The sequence below is a fragment of the Gopherus evgoodei genome, chromosome 1 (assembly GCF_007399415.2).
Source record: "Gopherus evgoodei ecotype Sinaloan lineage chromosome 1, rGopEvg1_v1.p, whole genome shotgun sequence".
Classification (NCBI taxonomy): Eukaryota; Metazoa; Chordata; order Testudines; family Testudinidae; genus Gopherus; species Gopherus evgoodei.
This window is the reverse complement of record NC_044322.1, coordinates 234,318,677-234,337,543: the sequence shown is the minus strand read 5'-3', so window position 1 is coordinate 234,337,543 and position 18,867 is coordinate 234,318,677. Positions and strand designations below refer to the sequence as shown.

Here is an 18,867-nt window from a genome sequence, read left to right as displayed (position 1 = left end):
ACCCAGGGGTCATGGCCTTTGTTCACTTCTCAATAGGAATTGCTCTCAAAGGGCCACCACAAAATGGAGAACTAATTTAGGCACGTGCTGGCATAGAATGGCAGAGTATCACATATACTTCATGTTAAACTCTTCAATGTTTGTACTTATACCAACAATAAAATACAAATTAACAAAATTGATTAACCCTTTCATTTACCAATATGTATGTAATTGCTCCTTTTTTACTGTGTTTAGCTTTGTCCTGGCAAAAATACATTGTTCAATTAATTCCAATATAACATCTGCAAGTGCTTTATTTCTCTGATTTGAAAATCTTACAGCAATTCACATTTTAAAGTGGCAGTAAAAAAATTGCAATTATTTTAACATTTTCTGAATTTGCTAATCTTAATTTTTTAATCAGAGATTATTAGGTAAGAGAAAGTTACTGAATTTGTCTAAAAAGTGAATCCTAAAATATGGCAACTGAGATACTAAATCTGGACATTTGGGGCAGAGACCTTATCTCAAAATATGCACTGTTTTTCATCTTGCAAAGAAATGTGACAACGTACTCCGTCAGAAGATTTTATCACCTTATGCCCATGACATCCTCAACATGTACGGGATATACCGTGCAAAGGTAGTGTCCTTACTTTGTCAAAACACACATTGAACTCCCTAAATAGTGAAGGATCATGTGAAATGGAGTTGATGATGTAAAATGTAAAGGCTGATGTATAAGTGAACTAGATTCTTCTCTCACTTGCATTGGTTTTACAGCAATATGACTGTTTGACTTCAAAAGGTTACTCTTGATTTACTCTGTCTGAAAGCAGAACCTGATGCATCATTTTAGCTGCTTAATATGACCAATGATCATTGCGAAATTTTTTTCAGCTACTTTACAGAGCCATTACTTCCTTCAGAAAAAAAATTTCATACATTTGAAAGATGTATATTATGTTCCGTTACCCAATCCATCTGTTTCATCTGTATGATATTCTCCATTCATCATTGAAATCTATGAAATAAAACAGTTAGATCCCCCCAAAATTACTCAACCTGTGAACACATATATCTTGAATAAAAATATGGTCTTACAAATGTTTCCTTCTTTCCAAAGATAAACCATTAATCTCTGATGACTTAACCAAGTTGCTTAATACACAGCAGGGTTAAAATTGAGCACAAAGGAATAATAATAATAAAAAACTTACAATGTTACATTTATAAAAATAAATAACAAACAGTATATAAAACTTTATGACTTCTTCTCCTACCTACAAGAATAGATTCAAGTGCTGGCTCAGGGCTAAAATATGTTAAAATAATTATTTACCCTCAAACTTTGATAGCTCTAGTCATACTGACTTTGATTCTCCACCCCGTTATACCACATTTTACACCAAGGTAACTCCCTTAAAAACAGTGGAGTATGCTGGCTATAATTGGTGTAATGGAGCAGAGAATTGCGTCCATTATGTTGCTGTTGACTGACAACACTAGTCGAGCCTGACAACACTAGCTGCTGTAGTGTTTGCTACTTGTGAATATTTCTACTGACTACTGTTGGACCACTCCAATAATAAGTCCTACACCTTTTACTAGGTGCTTGTATGTCTGTGTCATTAGCATACTGTGGGCAAATCTTGCTTGCATTTGTGCATGCCAACATGTCCGGGGGTGGGGGGAGGGCCTGGACCATAGTGGATCGTGTGTGTGTAGGGAGGTAAGGCCTGGACCGTATTGGATCTCATGCAATACTGCGGCAGGATTAGGAAGGAGGATATGGAGAGCCTGTGCAGAAGTTAGAGACCCCCAGTGTACTGCAGAGCACAATTATGCTGGGACTTCCAAAAAGCAGTTGAACAGGTGAGGTGCTTTGGGCAGGGGCTGACAGAGCAGTTGGAGCAGTGGATTTTCAACATAGATTTGTCAATTGTGCAGGACTCTTCTTCTTGAGGAGGGGGAGTGTACCAGTTACCAGGGCCAGTTTCTTTCAGATGCTGCAGACCTCACCAGCACACTCCATGTGACTGGGCTGTATGCTATAGTAAGGATTTGCCTTTTGAACAAAGGAAAACATAGCCTGGAAAATGTAACACTTCTACAAGATTGCAAATAATCTATCATTTATTATTGACTGATCTTTTTAGTTCTCTCCTTTTAAAATTTTATTTTCTTCAATTCTATCAATCTCAAATAAAAAGTTTATTGTTTTTCAAAGTAAAGAACATATTTTGGGAATTGTTTGTATTCAGATAGAGACTGTCAAATACTTTTAGGTCCAAAATTTGGATTGAGTAATAAAACAAAAGAAAATAAGATGATTTAAACAAAACCCATTGTACATAGAATGTTTATGCTTTTTATTTGATTTTAATGAAAACCGCTCAGCTATGGAACCAAGCAAGCACAGCCTGGTGCTAGGACATGAGAACCGGCAAGTAAAACTGACTACATGCAACACTGAAATGGACAAATATCTTTTCTTTGTCCAAGTGAAGTGAAAAATAAAATATTTTTAAATCATGAAATATAAATTAGATTTTAAAAATCTTTCAGTTTAATAACTGAGGCTTTCATATAAATCAGAATTTAAAAAAAAATATAGGTTATGTCCATTTTAAATGTTGCCTAATAGAAGGAACACTGTCAGATCAGAAATCCATATATATTTAAATTCCTTCCCGGTATTAACAAGTTATATTTAAATGAATATTGAAAATACAAAGAGTTACCTTTGCATAGAGGCAGTAATATTGTTTGCCTTTTACTGTATATTTAGCTTGGAGAGTGAAAATAGATGAGTGAGTTTCACTGTGCCTTATTGTTCAGTTAGTGATTTTTCATCTTTTGGTTCTAATGCACTAGGACAGTGATGCAATGTTTGGGTTGCAGACACAACAAGGCAGTGATTCTCAACCTGCAGCCCAATTAGCACACAGCTGCAGCACATACAACATCCTCAGCATCATACAGGTAGTATTGGATGAGGCCCACAATGATAAATAGGTTAAGAACCACTTCTTTAGGGAAATGTTTATTCTGAACAAAAAGAGTTCTAGAACTGGAATTTTTAGAAAAATGAAGGAAACATTTTGTCAGTCTTAGGTTTTATAAATGCTGCTTTCTTTTTAAAAACAAAATTGGGATCCTCAGTTGATCTGACAATATCACTTTAAGATTTGGGACTTACTTTTTGTTAGTAAACAAGTTTTTCTTTTATTAAGAGCTGTCTTGCAATTAACTTTAATTTTCCCAATAAATAATCTGTCCAATATAATATATCTAGTAGTAAGGGATTTTTAGTATATACTGACAGATGGCACCTCTTAACCTTCAAAATGCCCCCACTCAGTTTGATGATTTTTCTTACTGAGATACCTTCTGAACTTTTAACATGCTGTCCTAGTAGTTGATTCAAAGGTGGTTTTCACTCTTTTAAAAAGAACAGTATCTCTAGCAGTGTGCACGAAAAAGACAAACATTCCATTACAAGTGTTAAGTTGATTCTGTAGTATTAGCATCCCTGTTAATGATTTAATCATCTCATATACAGTGTAGATCTCAATAGCAAGGCTGGGTTTCCTTCAAGATAGCTGACGTTTAATTACCACCACAGAGATAGATGTTATATAAATTACAAAAATAAATATACATAGCACATTAACAACATTATGGTGTCAGAATTATTTCCGAATGTGATTTAGACAGTGAAACTTATGCAAGAGCCAGTCTCATTAAGCGATCTCATCAGATGAGACTCCCTTATCAAAACAATCCCCAAATGTATTTAGTTCACTCTTGTTTTACCTTTATTTTGACGGCCAGCTCTATTATGCAACTGGCTTTTGTTGGTCTCTTGAGTAGTTACTCTCACTGTAGTTGATGTGGAGAAAAAGGAAGGGGGAAAATGCAGTTAGAATTGGGATTTGCAAGGTTTGGGGTTCAATACGAAAACTGCCGAGTCTATTCATTTTTTTTGTTAGGGAGGTGAGGGATTTCCTTAACACCAAATTGCCTGGAATACATTTAGGCCTGTTATAATTGGGCACAATTCAGTTGAAATTAATAGAAATGTGTCGACTTTCCCCAGGGTGGAATTTGTTCCTTTCACCTTTTTACCTTTGACTTATTTGAATTAAAATACTGCATGTGCACATGTAGCTGCATGTTATATGTTTACATGTTTATATTTATTTTTCTATGAATAACAGAAGTGTATAGGAAATAGCACAGTTCAAATGTGCTATTTATGTTTGTGCCATTACATCTCTGAAAATAAAATAGTATTCTGTACAAGTGCTGTCATTTCGGTTTTTTCTGCAGTAGGAGAATTACATCCTTGTATTTTCCACAGCACAGATTCACCCTAAGCAGATCTGCTTTGTAGAGAAAAATAGTATACGCTACTCAAATAGCATTCTCTGCCAGGATAACAGAAAGACAATGTTAGTACCAAGGCCTATATATTCAAAGGCCAGTGTAGCATATAGTGATTTAAACACAGAATAATATTTTTTGAGAGATTAAATTTTTTTGGACTGACCTAAATTCTCGTCCATTTATTGGCAACGTTCAGAATTAGTACAGAGAGGGTCAAACTGGCATGGGTTTGGTTAATTTTCCTATAAAAATCTTTCCATGTGTAAATAACACACATGCACACACATCTTTCTGTGTGTAAGTGTCTGTAAAAGTACAAAACACACAATACAATTTATCTTCTGAGGATCCACATGTTTAATTTCAATCTCAATATTCTGGTCTTCTTACACATGTAGAAAATGCATCAGTGCTGCCAGTGGAAGTTCTGTGCACAAAAGGAGAACTTTGTTGAGCTTTGTTGTGTGGAACTAAGAATAAAATTTTGTTCTGGACATATAGGTGTCCAGTACCCCATTAGACAAAAATGTCTGTTTTTATGCCAATTGCCTTAATTGTTTCAGTGCTGCTGAATGTATGAGATCTCAAGTGCCATTAATTTAGATCAGGGGTAGGCAACCTATGGCATGGATGACGAAGGCAGCACGCAAGCTGAATTTCAGTGGCACTCACACTGCCTTGGTCCTGGCCACCGATCCGGGGGGCTCTGCATTTTTATTTAATTGTAAATGAAGCTTCTTAAACATTTTAAAATCCTTATTTACTTGACATACAACAATAGTTTAGTTATATATTATATACTTATAGAAAGAGACCTTCTAAAAATGTTAAAATGTATTACTGGCACACGAAACCTTAAATTAGAGTGAATAAATGAAGACTCGGCACACCACTTCTGAAAGGTTGCCAACCTCTGATTTAGATAATAGCTAAGTATACATATACTGTGGATCTAGTAATGAATGGGTTAAATTAGTGTCAAGGGTTAAAAGATTACTGATGTGCTATAATCTGTTACTTTGTGATGACATCAGTTATTAGCTTTTGGAAATAGTACATGCACAAATTCAGGTGCCATGTTTAGAAACTATTACACTCTTTATTTGAAATTGCCTAAGCTTACTATACGTCAAAAACATTTCTGACATTTCATGGTAATATTCAAATGTTTTTCAATTAAGTTTTTTATATAGTAAAGAAAAAAGTGAGGTGGAATTAGGACTAAGAAAGGGCACACTTTTATATTTGTATTTTGACAAAAAAAATGTAAATTGTATTAATAATTTTTGTCATATTAGCAAAATACTGTAATTTATATTAAACAGGATTGTATACCCAGGACATGATACTGCAGGCCTTACACTAGGAAATGCCTCAAAAATGTGTAGGCATATATATATATATGTATAATATGAATAATTCTGTGTTAGTTAGATATTCCATTGGTTAAATGCTGCATGTGTGTAAATAGATGTATACACACATATGTAGGATATATAGTGGATGTGTGTAAATACACACATACATTTTAGAAATAAAATATCAGCATGGTATTTTGTAAAGCAGTTTATGGTAAACTTTCCGTTCCTATCACAGAATTGATAATGATGTTAAAGGACAATTATGATACTAGTATTAGCATAAAAAGCTCTCTAAAAAGCAGATGTGTTTATAAATAAGTCAGAGAGAAGTCTATTTTTCTACAAAAAGTACTCACTGCCTTGTTGCGAAGAGACAAAAGGTGTTTCTGTAATTATGCAAGATTACTTTATTATGTTACTCATTTTCTCTAGCTAACTTACAGTACAATTGTCTTGTTTGGTGGACCAATAAAATGATGGGATACCATTGCTATAGCTAAAATAAATGTGTTAAAATAAAATGTTGAAAAGTGCAATTTTGAATTTATCTTTTATTCATTTAAAATCTATCTTATTGCAATTTAAGAGATGGATTTATGCCTAGCAGAAAATGGTTAATTTTTAAAATTGAGATTTTGCATGGTATTTGTCACTAATGTCCACTGAGGGCTTTCAGTATGCTGAAAAGGAATTATTTTGAAATAACTGTTGACTGAATAAATCTGGTAACAGGTTTTCATGGCATTTTTTTATTGATGATGCCAATTAATACATTTTATCAATGTATGTAACATAGCAAAAGTTTGTGACAAAACTTCCTTACACCAAGTGTTCTGTTAACTTTGTCTGGATTTTATGCTGCACTTACCTTTATTAAAATATCAAATACCTTTAAAATTACATGCATGCTGATTAATTTTCAATAAAACTAAAATAAGGATTAATAGAAAACAAATTTTTTTGCAATTCAGTTAAGGTTTACTGCAATATCACAGAAGAATGCAAATTCTGTCTTCTTTTGGTATTGTAGCACATTTAAAAAAAAAATTCATATGCAACATTGATTTGTGTAATTAATGCTTCTTCCTATAGGACCATACATTTTGCAGTTCCAAAATATAATAGGCTGAGTTGAAGCCTTTTGGCTAAATCTGCTCTCCATTACACTGATGTGAATCCATCATTAGAGTCAATATCAACAGAGCTCCTCTGAATCTATACCAGTGTAACTCAGATCAGAATTTCATCTAGTATTCACATTTCCTTTCTTTTTGGGGGTAATTATTTCCAATTCTTAATGCTCTTTATATGTTTTCTACCATAGCTGCTAAATGTGAAATATGTGTGTACATTTGTGAGAAATTGTATATTTTTTTCTGTGTGGGTACATCTTTATATATTAAAAAAAAAATCTGATCATATATATGTATGTTATTTATTGAACCTCATCTCATACAGTATGAAATCCATTAATATATTCATTACTAAGCGTAAAGGTTATGATGATGGCTGAAATTGCTAACATTCAATAACATTGGTACATATAATATGACTAAGGAGAAAAATAAATTCCCCTTCTGATAATATAATAGAAGACAGATTATAAAAATGATTGAATGACTATGGTGATCTTTGATCAACACCTAGCTTTCATAATTGCTGTTTGTGTTGAAAACTAAGCATAGCCTTTTAAAATTTGAAAAGATTCGTGGTTATTTTAAAGTATTTTTAATTAGGTAAAAATAATATGTGTAATGGGATTATTTTTTCTCTTGGGATGAGGTTTTACTGCTTTGACAATATTGTGTCCACATAGTACTTATTAGGAGATTCTATTTGTGAAAAAGGATATAATTCCACCATTACTAAATATTTTTTTCTTTATAATTTCAGATTTGAGTTTCAACATTTTATACACCAAAGCTAGCTAGATAAAGTTAAAATGTATCTTGTGTATCATTTACTATAGTATAAATTGGCTAAAGAGAAATATATATTTAACTGAGCTTGGAAAGCTGAAGTTAAACATATAATATATAAATAATATTAATAATCAATTTGCAACTGGATAACATATTAAATCATATGTTTGTAGAATCTTGCATAAATATACTAATCTGTAAATAAATGAAGAATTGTAATTATTTAATGTATGTTTTATTGTAATGCACATCCACATGTTACTGAAGTTTTCTTGTTTAAAGACATTTATAGTAATTGGTACTGTATCTTATCTTCTCATTTATCATTATAATTACCTTTGTTGAAAATTTTACTCCTCTCCTATAATTTAAAGATGCGAACTCTATCATATTGCAACCTTATTCTCAGAAAATTTACTATCTTGTTTGAAAATGTATGGTAGTTTACAGTATAAAACTTTTTTAATCCTGTTTTTGTGGATTAAAGCATATATATTTGCTATCCTATTGCAGCTTGTCACGCATTGTTTAACAGTGAGGTTTTTCTTCAGAATTTGTTTTTCTAGGCTAGCTAAAACACCATAACATTTTAAGTAGAACTCCTGTTTAAATCAGTGGAGAGTTCTGTTTAAAAACTAATAACTTACTGTGGCCCTATGTTCACCAGTAATATCAGGATAGAAATATTGCCATAGGCATTAGAATAGAATAGAAGAAGATATATACAGCCTAAAAATTGGTAATATCAGTTACCAGTGAAGGTGTAAAAGTATTATTGTGCAGTATAATAGAGATCTTTTAACATTTCTAAGATATTAAACTTGGTGCATAAATACGACATTCAGTAGCTGTCAAGATAGGTCGCCTTTGCACCATTTATTTCATTTCCTTTAATTGTATGTTGATTGCAGTGGGGCTACTCAGTGAGTAAGGTAGAGTGGCAGAATTTGGCCCCTTCGTGTTTATTTTTAAAAATGTAACTTCTCTGCTCTATTTCTTATATTTAAAAATCATAACAAAAAAATCTTTGTAAAACAAACATGCCCCCTCAACAATCACTTGCTTTCAAAGGAGAAGAAGTAAATGCTACAAAAGTCCGCTGCAAAATACATTTTAACAACTAGTAATGTCATATTTTATGCATGAAGTATAGTGTCCTGGAACTTGTAATGGATCTCTATTGTTCTGTATAATAATACATAGATGCCTTCACTGTTAATAGAAGTTGCTAATTCTTATACTGTAAATCCTAATATCTATGATAATTTTTATTGTGTAGCTAATTTGGGAATATAAACCTATTGCAACTAAAATCTCAAAAATAAGGAAACAGATTTTCTTCTGTAGATTGACTTTTAATATTTTTTAAATATTTATTGCTTTCAGTGGGACGCCTGGCACTATTCAAATCAGAGTGAGCATGGTGGAAAGGACCTTCAGAAAACTTCAGAGCAGACATGTACGTTTTATATACATTATATAGAAACTTATATTGTATTATGCTGTATTGCTTTCTATGAAAAGATATTAAAGGAAATGACTTAGACTATCAGACAATGGCAGTAATCCATACTGTAAAACTATATAGTCCAATCTTGACATTAAAAATAAATTATAGCCCATCAGACCATGACTTAATATATTCTAGTGTAAATGTGAAAAGCCATATAGAATATAAAAAATGTGCTGTTTAGTTACTGATTTGTATTTTAGTAAACTAAAATGTCATGTGCTGTAAGAGTTCAGCTATTCCCTTGTCCTCTAAAAATAAAAAATACACTACTTTATATAGTTGCTTACTTTCAAGATTAGTCCTCCATCACAGATATACACTGCTATGAAATTAGCAGACGAAAACTTTGCAGCATATTTATGACAACTAAACAGAAGCCAGTAAGCAACATTTAATCTTGTGTTTTGATTCTATGCTTGTGGTGTGATCGTTCATCAATACGGTACATAGGACAAAATGTTGATACTGTCAGTTTTAAGCATACGGCTATGTACATTTAAAAATAGTTACAAAAGAACCAAAAATGTGTTGGTTAGCACACTTTTTAAAACTGCTAATGCAATGCACTGTTTAATGCTTTCTTCCTGGAAAAAAAATTGTCCTCTTGCCAGAGTTTCATTTTAATGCCAAGTTTTCTATAAAACATTCCTGTTAAAATACAGTGTAATGAAGGAAATGTTTTTGCAAAATGGTTTATTATGTTTTGAAGGAAAATATCTTTTAAATGCATTCTTATTCAAGCCACCTTTACACATTCAGAAACACTTATTTCAAAATTGTCTTTATTTGGTGTATAGGTATTTAGGGGTCTTTTCTCTCCTGACTAAACTGCCACTGTTCCATTGATATTAAAGGGTGTTATCCAAGACTAGGTCATAATCTTATTAAAACAGGACTGTACAATATGTAAATACTGAACAGATTGTAAAATGTACAGTAATTTCGATTTTGTATGTCACCTTGAGTCTCAAGCGGACAATCGGTTAGACTGCTTTGCCTTTTTAAGATTTATTTTTAACTTTTGGTAAGTATCTTTAAAAAGAAAAACCTTCTGTTATATAGGAAGCATTCTCAGTGTTGTCAGTTATGACAAAAATGAATACTTTTGGACATTATTAAAAATGTGTTTCTAAGACATGCAATTAAACCTTTCTGCAGAAACTTACTGTAGAAAAATAATTTGCTTGATTGGTCAGCTTTCTCCAATTTATATGCATATTCATTTTTAATTTTATATATATATCAGAAGTAATTAGGTGCTACTGATTATTAAATATTCAGTTATTATGTACAAGAAAACAAAAAAAAAGTACTGTTTCTTTAAATCTGAATTTAGTTTTGGTACCTCTACTACACTGAACCAAGGTTAAATCTTTGTTTTGGGTAAGCTGAGAACCTACTGTGAATTAAAAATATAAGCATACAAACAGAAGGGATAAAAGGAGGAGGTTTGATATTGTGTTTCCTACAGACTGGTCTTGTGATAAATGGGAAGAAAAGGTTATAAAAATATATAATAATGTTAATATCAAAATATCACCTTCATGTTAACTATTTACATTTTTGAACTCATTCATAGATAATGGACTTTAAAATAATATTTCCACTTCCTTTTTTTGAATCCTTGCTCTATTAAGAACAGAGTACAGAATTAAATTTATTTTGTTTGTCCTTATCTCTTCTAAACCTTATTTTTTTCATTCAGTGATCTAAAATGTGATTACTTTCACTCTTATTTTAGGGTTGTGGTAACAGATGTAAGGACTGAGATAATTCAAAAGAATGTTAAACTATGCATTTGCAGCCATAATTGCATAATGGAGATTCATTTTAGTCCCCCTCTCCTCCATCCCCCAAAAGTTCTCCCATTTCAGATACAGAAAAAAGATGAGCTTAATTGTCTTCAATTTCTTACTTTATCAAAAATTGGAAGATGGAGAAGAGAGAGATCTTTATTCTGACATAGAATGGACAGGAATTACTAATCAGATGTTGAGAAACAAAAACTAACATGCATTTAGAGAATTAACATAAGTGAAAGCAAAGATCTTTGTATAATTTAGTCCAACCATTCAAAAAAATCTGAAATAATATTTGTATTTGCATGAACAGTACAAAAATTGTTAGATACGCAGTGGAATATAATGTGCTTTCTTTTGTGAAGGGTTTATAACTTTTGCCTGCATGTGCTGACAAATGCATGCCACAGTAAATGTCATGTTATCTTCCACTGTTTAATGTTAGCAATAAGAAATTGGATAAAAATAGTTCTAATGTCCAATAAGTTTAGATTCCACAGTTTAGTTTTCTTTCAGTTTTTAACTGTCAGGAAGTTGTCTGAATTGATATCATATGTGTCTGCATGTATGCACTCTGTATGCAATGGACATATCATTTATAAGCTACTACAGGCTTGGCTTGTGATTCTTAAACATGATCTTATTTCAGCAAAAAGGGGAATAGAAGAGCATATTTGGATGTTTTGTCATCCTGTGTTGTGATAGTCACATAAACATTTTGCACTGTGATGCCCCAAAAACAAATACTAAAAACATTTTATGGTTTCATATTAAAAAAAATTGGTAAGGGTAGCCATAAAGCATATATTTGGCTTAATGAAGAAATATTTATCCTGATGAGAATACTAGTGGTTGAGCGAGCACTTTCTCAAGATTTTGAGGTTGTATGAGAAAGTTGGATATGAGCGAGTCTTTAAATATTTAAGTAGTCATTCAGGATGCAGCACTGCACAGCACAGCTCAGCTCAGCTCAGCTATGGCTTATTGTGTAGAAAACCACATGTACTGCCAAAGACTTTCTAGAGCTGGCTGATGCATTGCTTTAATAGATCGAATGTGATAAAAGTTATGTTTGAAAAAGGGAAGATGGTTTTCAGTATATTGCATTATATGTAGCAGGAAAATATGTACTGTGAAGTACAGTAGAGGCTGTGGTTTTAATTAGTGTAATATGGGTTCTTAGCAGTATGGCTTTTGCTAGTGAGCAATCAGGCAGAGTACATCCTAGGAGATTGAATGGTAGTATCGGAAGCTATGCTGTCTTTAAACAGTGTTAAGTATAAAATATCTTGAACTATTTTTATAAGTGACAGTAAGTCAGACCATTGAAATACTGTATGTTTGAGTCATTGAGGTTATGAAAAATGAAAATGGAACTGCTGTTTGGAAAAGCAATGACTTTAAATACCTTCACTCCATTTTGCAGGATAGTAAGTTTTTCAGAGAAGGCTGGAGAAAAGTCTCTGGGGAGGGAAACCGATTGTTGCAAGGGAATAAAATGTTACACCTCAGCTTTCTTTTTTTCATCATATTTCTTTTCCTGCCACTATTTCCTAATCAATATTTTAAGGAAGAAAACTTCATTAAATATTTTTATCAGGAATATTTCATAAGACCATTGAAATATATTGTATAAACTTCTAATTACATGAAACCTCATAACTGGTTTAAAGTCCAGCCATGATAGAGATGATGGCATAAGCAGAATAAATATTAAATCAGAGGGACAATTATAGTTTTCCTTAACTAATTACCTAACTCCTTTTTCTTATGGTAAAATTCTTTCAGGAAGAAGACACCCTCAGGTTGAATAGTGTAAGATCTCTTTTTTTCCCTCCATGGTAGGGCAAATCGAACATTTTGACAGCATTTTTGGAAGGAAAGCATATAAAACATTTTTGAACATACCAATAACAGAATATATAGATATAGACACACACACACACACACACACATATTATTACAACAGGGAGAATTCATTGGTTGATTGAAATGGCGAGATGTGACGCAAAAGGACACTTGGACGGGTAAAAATGCTGATGGATGCCAAAGCAGGCGTACCAGGAAATGCTGTTGCTATGAGAGAAACACAGAGAGAGAGCGTGAGAGAGCAAGTTGTAGAGGCCTTATTTTTTACCTTTTGGTTACACCAGAGAGCTGCAAACATTGCTAGTTTTTAGCAGGGAGAGGGAGGTTTTGGATGGGTATTTTAATTAGGATAAATTGAGAGGTGGGGAGAGTGAAAAGGAGAAGTACAGATTAATTTAGAGTATAAAAGCAGATGAAAAGTAGGGGGGGACTGCATATACTAAGCCAGCGATCTGAGTTATGATAGATATACAAATTAAATATAGCAGATGAAGCAACTTAGCATGTTATCAGTGCTGATGTTAAGACTTACAATTTAAAATAATAATTTAAAATATATATATAATAACCCCACCTTTTAAATTTATGAATTATCCAGCTGGTATGCGGACGTCTCTTTTGTAACATTGTTAAGGGGACTGCAATAAATTCATCTTATGAATCCATTTGCAAGAAAGAGGGCAAAATAATTAGCAAGGATTTTTTTGTCTTGCTTCTTCGGCAAGGAGAAAAAAAGTTTGTGCTATGAACTTAGCCTAGCAGCTTCTGGAACTTGAGCCAAAAGGGGCAGGAAGTTGTTTTACAATAGAGTTACAGTGATCTGCCACAAATGGAAAAAGCCAAATGTTGGGTTCTGGGAAGAGGAAAAAATTTTCTCCCTCCCCCCCACCCCTTCTTTTGCCCCCTCAATAAAAAGGAAAGTTCAACTGAAAGTTGTTTTTAATTGCTTTTCTAAGTAATGGAAAGATTATCTCACTTGCATATTCCACAGCAAGCATGAGGGAAAGAAGTATCAAAGGGATGTTTAAAAAAATGCACTTGGTAACTAGCAACGGGACTTTTGGCATGATTCCTCGAGTTTGCTTGAGGTTATGAAGGGGGGATGGGAAGAAGAAAAGCAATTCTACGTAGTACATTTTCTTAAAAAGAGAGAGAGAGGAAAAACCTTATAATACTTATATTTTTTTAAAGGAAATGTGTGTTGATCCTCTAAAGCTGAATCCTCAGGCATTTGTAGCTCGTCTTTGCCGTCCGGTCGGGGTGTGTGTGTGTGTGTGTGTGTGTGTGTGTGTAAGCGCTCTCAATCAAACAGCAATCATGGCAGCTGTTTTTCTTCCAGCACAGCAGTTGAGCTGTCTCGCCCAAATGCTTATCAGCTTTTGACTCTGTGCCAAGATAGTTATAAGGGCCAAGCAGCCTCAGCTTGGCTGTGCAGCTGGTTTAGAAGTAAGGGCATGAGAAAACAAAATCACTAAGTTTTTGTCATATACAGTATTTACTTTTTCTAAATCCCCATTTACTACACTGATTTTTCTGTGCTGCATTTTCATGATGTTTATGGATGGCTTAATATTGTAACTATATTTTGTTTTATTGTTTTAGAAGGAGAACCTCATATTTTTTATCTCTGCAGATATTTTCTCATGAAAAAAAAGCTGTAATTAAAAGATTAATTTGACGAACTGCCTTTTTAAACTTATTGTCACATTCTGCATGCACTAAAATTTCTTTGCTGTGTCTCTCTTCTCCCCTTCTTTCTTCTCCACCCCCATCTTAAACACAAGACTGCATTGTGTTAAAGAAAAATAGCTTTGCTGGATTTGGAAGCAAATGTAGAAGAGCTGAAGCAAGAGTTACTATATGGAGGGGTGCTTAATTTCATTGTTGATGCCTGCTTGCACTGTGTGTATATGTGCGTGCGCGCACTCGTGTGTGTGTGTCTGCGTATGATGAAAACTAGCCTGCTCACGCAGGGCCGTGCCTCTGTTTCATCATCAGCTCTAGTCTTCTCTGTTTCGCTAGCTCATATACTCCTCCTCTTTCTTAGCCAGATTGCTCTAGTCGCTCACAAGGGGGAGATTGGACTATGAAAAAAGATTACTGCTGCAGCTTGCATTCCTGCTGCAAGGGCCTCCTCTTCAGACGGCCTTTGCCAGAGCAGAACTTTTCAAAATGCTTCAAATAGGATCTTCTTTTTTTCTCCTTTATTTAAGCCTTCTTCTTTTTTAAAAAAAAATGGGACTAATTTTTCTTGTTTTCTGTGCTGTGCTTGGCTGTACAGTATATTGCAATGTTGAGGTTAAAGCTACAAGTATTTCTACCACCACCCCCGCTGATACATTTTTTTTTCGGTCTTGGTTAAAGAAATTGATTTATTTGACTGAGCAATGAATCAGGATTTGCTAGTTTGTATGCTGTGAGAATGATGGCTTTTATTTGCAGTTTTTTTTCTGAGTGCCAATTTCCTGTGCTGCTCATGGAACCAGCCTCTTTCTTTCTGTATATTTTTTAATTGCTTCAGGTATCTGTGGTACATGAACCAGGATGGATGATAGCCCTCCAACCCCCTTGTAATCTGACCGTGGCTGAAATGGAAATACTGCAGGGCTTTTTTGTCCTTGCAGGGTCCCTCCCCTCCCTTTCTTTCACTGTTTAGGAGGGAAAAGGGGTGTGCAGTAAAATGCTGTCTCTGGGACAGGTGCCAGCTCCAAGACAAAAGGAATAAAATAGGCGGCAAACGGGGAAAATTAATAGTCAACAAAAATAGGAATTGGAAATGTGTAAGTGGCAACATTGGCAGAAGTGTTGTCGGCTACCCAGCCTTTCTGTTGAATTTTATCTGCAGATATTAAGCTAAAAGAAGAAAGTTTAGGCATACTTTTTTATTCATCCTCTCTATAGGCATTTGAAAAGATAAGGCTTTTTTTTTTTTTTTTTTTTTTTTTGGACTACTGAATTATTCATAGTGTCAGTGGTGAAGCCAGGACTATTAGCATGCATCAGACACGCTGTTTGTCTGTTTGCTAACATTCTTCATTCAAGACTTGTTAACTACCAGACAAGCTTAACATGCTTCTCTTTTCCCCCTCCCTTTCTCTCTCTCTCTCTCTCTCTCTCTCTGTCTCTCTCTTTCTCTCTCTCTTCCTTTCATGCCACCCCTTTAGTCTCCTATTGTTGTTGCTGGGAGCTGGCAGCCAGGGGTAGTTGTGGCAGGGAAAGCATGTGGATGAGAAGCTGGAACCGGTTGCTAGGTAAGGACCGCCTTCCCTTCTTCCAGGCCTGCATGCACTTGCACAATCAAGAAATGCCATGGAGCTCACTCAGTGTCTTCCATCTGCTTTTACAGGAGACTGCAGAACTGCAAGGTGAACACATTGGCATCCTCTCTCCATATCTGGTCCCTGAGGCTTGTTTCCCACCATTCACAGGGTAAGATTCTTTCTCATCATTTAGATGCATCTGATTGATATGCGGTAACGTTTCACGTTTATTTGCCTCCACAATGGAGTGAACAACTGGAGTAATTACCAAGTAGGAAAATTAAGTTTCAGAAACTCTTAGTGGATATCAGGAGATTGCCTTTTGACTACGTATTCATTTATTTTTAACCTGCAATACATATTGGACCATCAAGGTTCAGATTAATTTAAAATGATCACTTGCAGGTTATTAAGGATGCAGTACAGTTATTAATTTTTGGAGGGGGAGGTTCATTCTTCCTCCCTCTCAAGTCTACTCCTCGATTCACCAGTCTGTTTAAAACCAGACAAAGGTTGATCACAGCGTTTATTTCTGAATGCAAATGTTCTAGGACTTGTGCCAGTCTTGCCTTCATTGATTACGCTGTAGCTTCTTTGCTTGAATGGCACTTTTTTATTTTCCCCCTTAGGTCTTTTTTTTTTTAAGCAGAAGGAACCTCAAACCTGAAAAGAAACAAAACAAAGTTGTGTGGTGCAAATTCAGATTTTTATTTTAATTACTAAAAAGTTGCTAGACAGTTATGTTCAGACAATTAGAAAAACAGCTAATCTTGAGTTATATTAGCCTTTGTCATTTGTGTGTGTGTGTGTGTTTGCGCGTGTGCATACATGCATTTATTAACTGGTAGTTTTGAATGTTACTCAGTGATGACCATTAGTAATTGCATCCCACTACGATTACATTTTCCTGATTGTCTTAGCAATGTGCATTTTGGCATACGTATTTTCTGCTTTCATATATATTGTTTCTGAATGCTCAGAATTGTCCTAGTTTAGGGGACACAAAATATGAATAAAGGAATTTATATAAGTATAATACTTTTATAATGTAATGCCCTTTATAGATCAAAACAGCATGTGGATGTAGATGTTCTTGTCGTAACCCTGAAACACTTAGTCAATTTGGCAAACTCTGCACACTGAAGATATATCAGTATTATGAAAAGGCGGATATCATATTTAGTTTGTATTATTCATGCAACCAAGTAAAATGTACATGTGCAAATACATGAGAATATATCATTGTTCTGCTGGAAAGAAATGTACTTCAAAGACATTTTGTGCAAAACCTATTCCTTCTGTATAGGCTTGTAACAGCTTTCCTTTACACTGCAAAATATGACGGCTTAGTAAACTATTTTAATGTTGCTCATTTTTATTTTATTTGTATCAGTGCATTTAAGTTAAAAAAAAAAGTAAACCTGAACTGATTTATTTTTTAAACAAAAATAATGAGAATGTACCAACTGACTCGTGCAAAGCTGGTTTTAAATTCAGGCCACTGACAATATTGGATTGAAACAATCCACGTAATAGCATTGCATTTGGACTCTTTTATGGCAACAAAAAACAACTAATAATTTTTAGTAGTAAAGCTGATTAACCTAAAAACCGGTCAGAGTATGTATTAGTGAATTGTATAGATCAAGAAAGGAGTTCAGGACTGTATGACTCAATGGTAGAAAAGCTAAACTTAAATTCTTCACAGTATTATTTTAGAGGCCTGTGTAAGTTCCATAGAATAGTGCAAATAGAATAATAGTTGGGGAGTTTTAAGCTATACTATTTGTAGTAGTTATAAAATCAGAAAATGATAGTTAAAATAAAATTCACATCAAGGGAAATTCAAACTGCTTCATGATACATGACCTTAATAGTTCTATATCTATAGGAGTTTTTTTTTCTCACTAGCTTGTAATACTGTTGTTGTTCTATTGTTGATAAGTATTTTTACAAGAAACATAAAATTATTTACAGTGAATTTGCTTGCATTGTTACATTCTAGATGACTCGCTATAAATTATATATATGAAAAAGGTAATAAAAGCAGAATTATTGGTTTATTTCATAATGAAAATTTTCTTGTGCATGCTATGAGTTGATTTAGTAAGGCATAAAATCATGTACTTTATACATTAATCCAAGGAAGGGGAGATGGAAAATTTATGCATTAGGGGGTTATCTCATCCAAGTTTTTAAATTTCAAATTATTTTTGACTAATATTTAAAATAAAAAACAGTGATTAAAAATTTCAGTAAGACCCTCAGATTAGTGCTATAATAGGAATTATGCTCAGGAGCTAAAATATTCAACTTGTTAAAACATTTTATATTGAACTGTGAAGTATTGATCTGTAGCTTGTGGTAGATAGATGTAAAATGCAAAGATAATACCCTCCATAATTAAGAATAAGAATATATCTTTCTTTATATCAGTCAAGTTGTGCGTTTTTATATAATAGTTTCAGTTAAATCTTTTTTTAAATATTTTAGGGTATGCTGTTGTCTATAACAGGTTACTAATTTTTTTTTAATTCCTCTTAAAAGTGGTTTGGTTCATGTTGATAGTGTTGCATGTAAATGAGATACATGCAAAAATCCCAGTATTCCCTTTTCAAATCCCACATATCCCATTACAAAATATTTGTTCTACAAAATATTATTGATATATGGGGAGACAAAGATGCAACAGCAAAAGGTAAATATGTCCTAGGATTGTGAGTAATGTGAAGTGCTGAACAGAGAGCAGATACTATGGAAAAGATTACG

At 33.6% G+C, this 18,867-nt stretch overlaps 2 long non-coding RNA genes across 13 annotated transcripts in view; one reads left to right on the top strand and one right to left on the bottom strand.

Moving 5' to 3' along the window:
• The window catches only part of LOC115637939, a 351,855-nt gene that overhangs the window by 208,724 nt on the left and 124,264 nt on the right, over window positions 1–18,867 (top strand). For 3 of the 11 annotated variants that reach the window (XR_003997376.1, XR_003997380.1, XR_003997377.1), the window contains 3 exons: window positions 9,044–9,116; window positions 16,003–16,089; window positions 16,185–16,267. This is a non-coding gene — a long non-coding RNA (uncharacterized LOC115637939). Of the gene's footprint in view, window positions 1–1,777; window positions 1,858–9,043; window positions 9,117–14,902; window positions 16,090–16,184; window positions 16,268–18,867 lie in introns of those variants that run through there. The other 8 variants (XR_003997373.1, XR_003997369.1, XR_003997370.1 and 5 more) reach the window with 6 other exon arrangements.
• LOC115637964 lies at window positions 279–14,172 on the bottom strand. Of its 2 annotated transcripts, XR_003997386.1 has the most exons (3): window positions 13,413–14,172; window positions 3,802–3,867; window positions 279–1,006 (listed from the first exon to the last, which is right to left on the bottom strand). It is a non-coding gene; the product is annotated as an uncharacterized LOC115637964 (long non-coding RNA). The 2 variants fall into 2 exon arrangements; XR_003997385.1 differs by having other exon boundaries at window positions 279–3,867.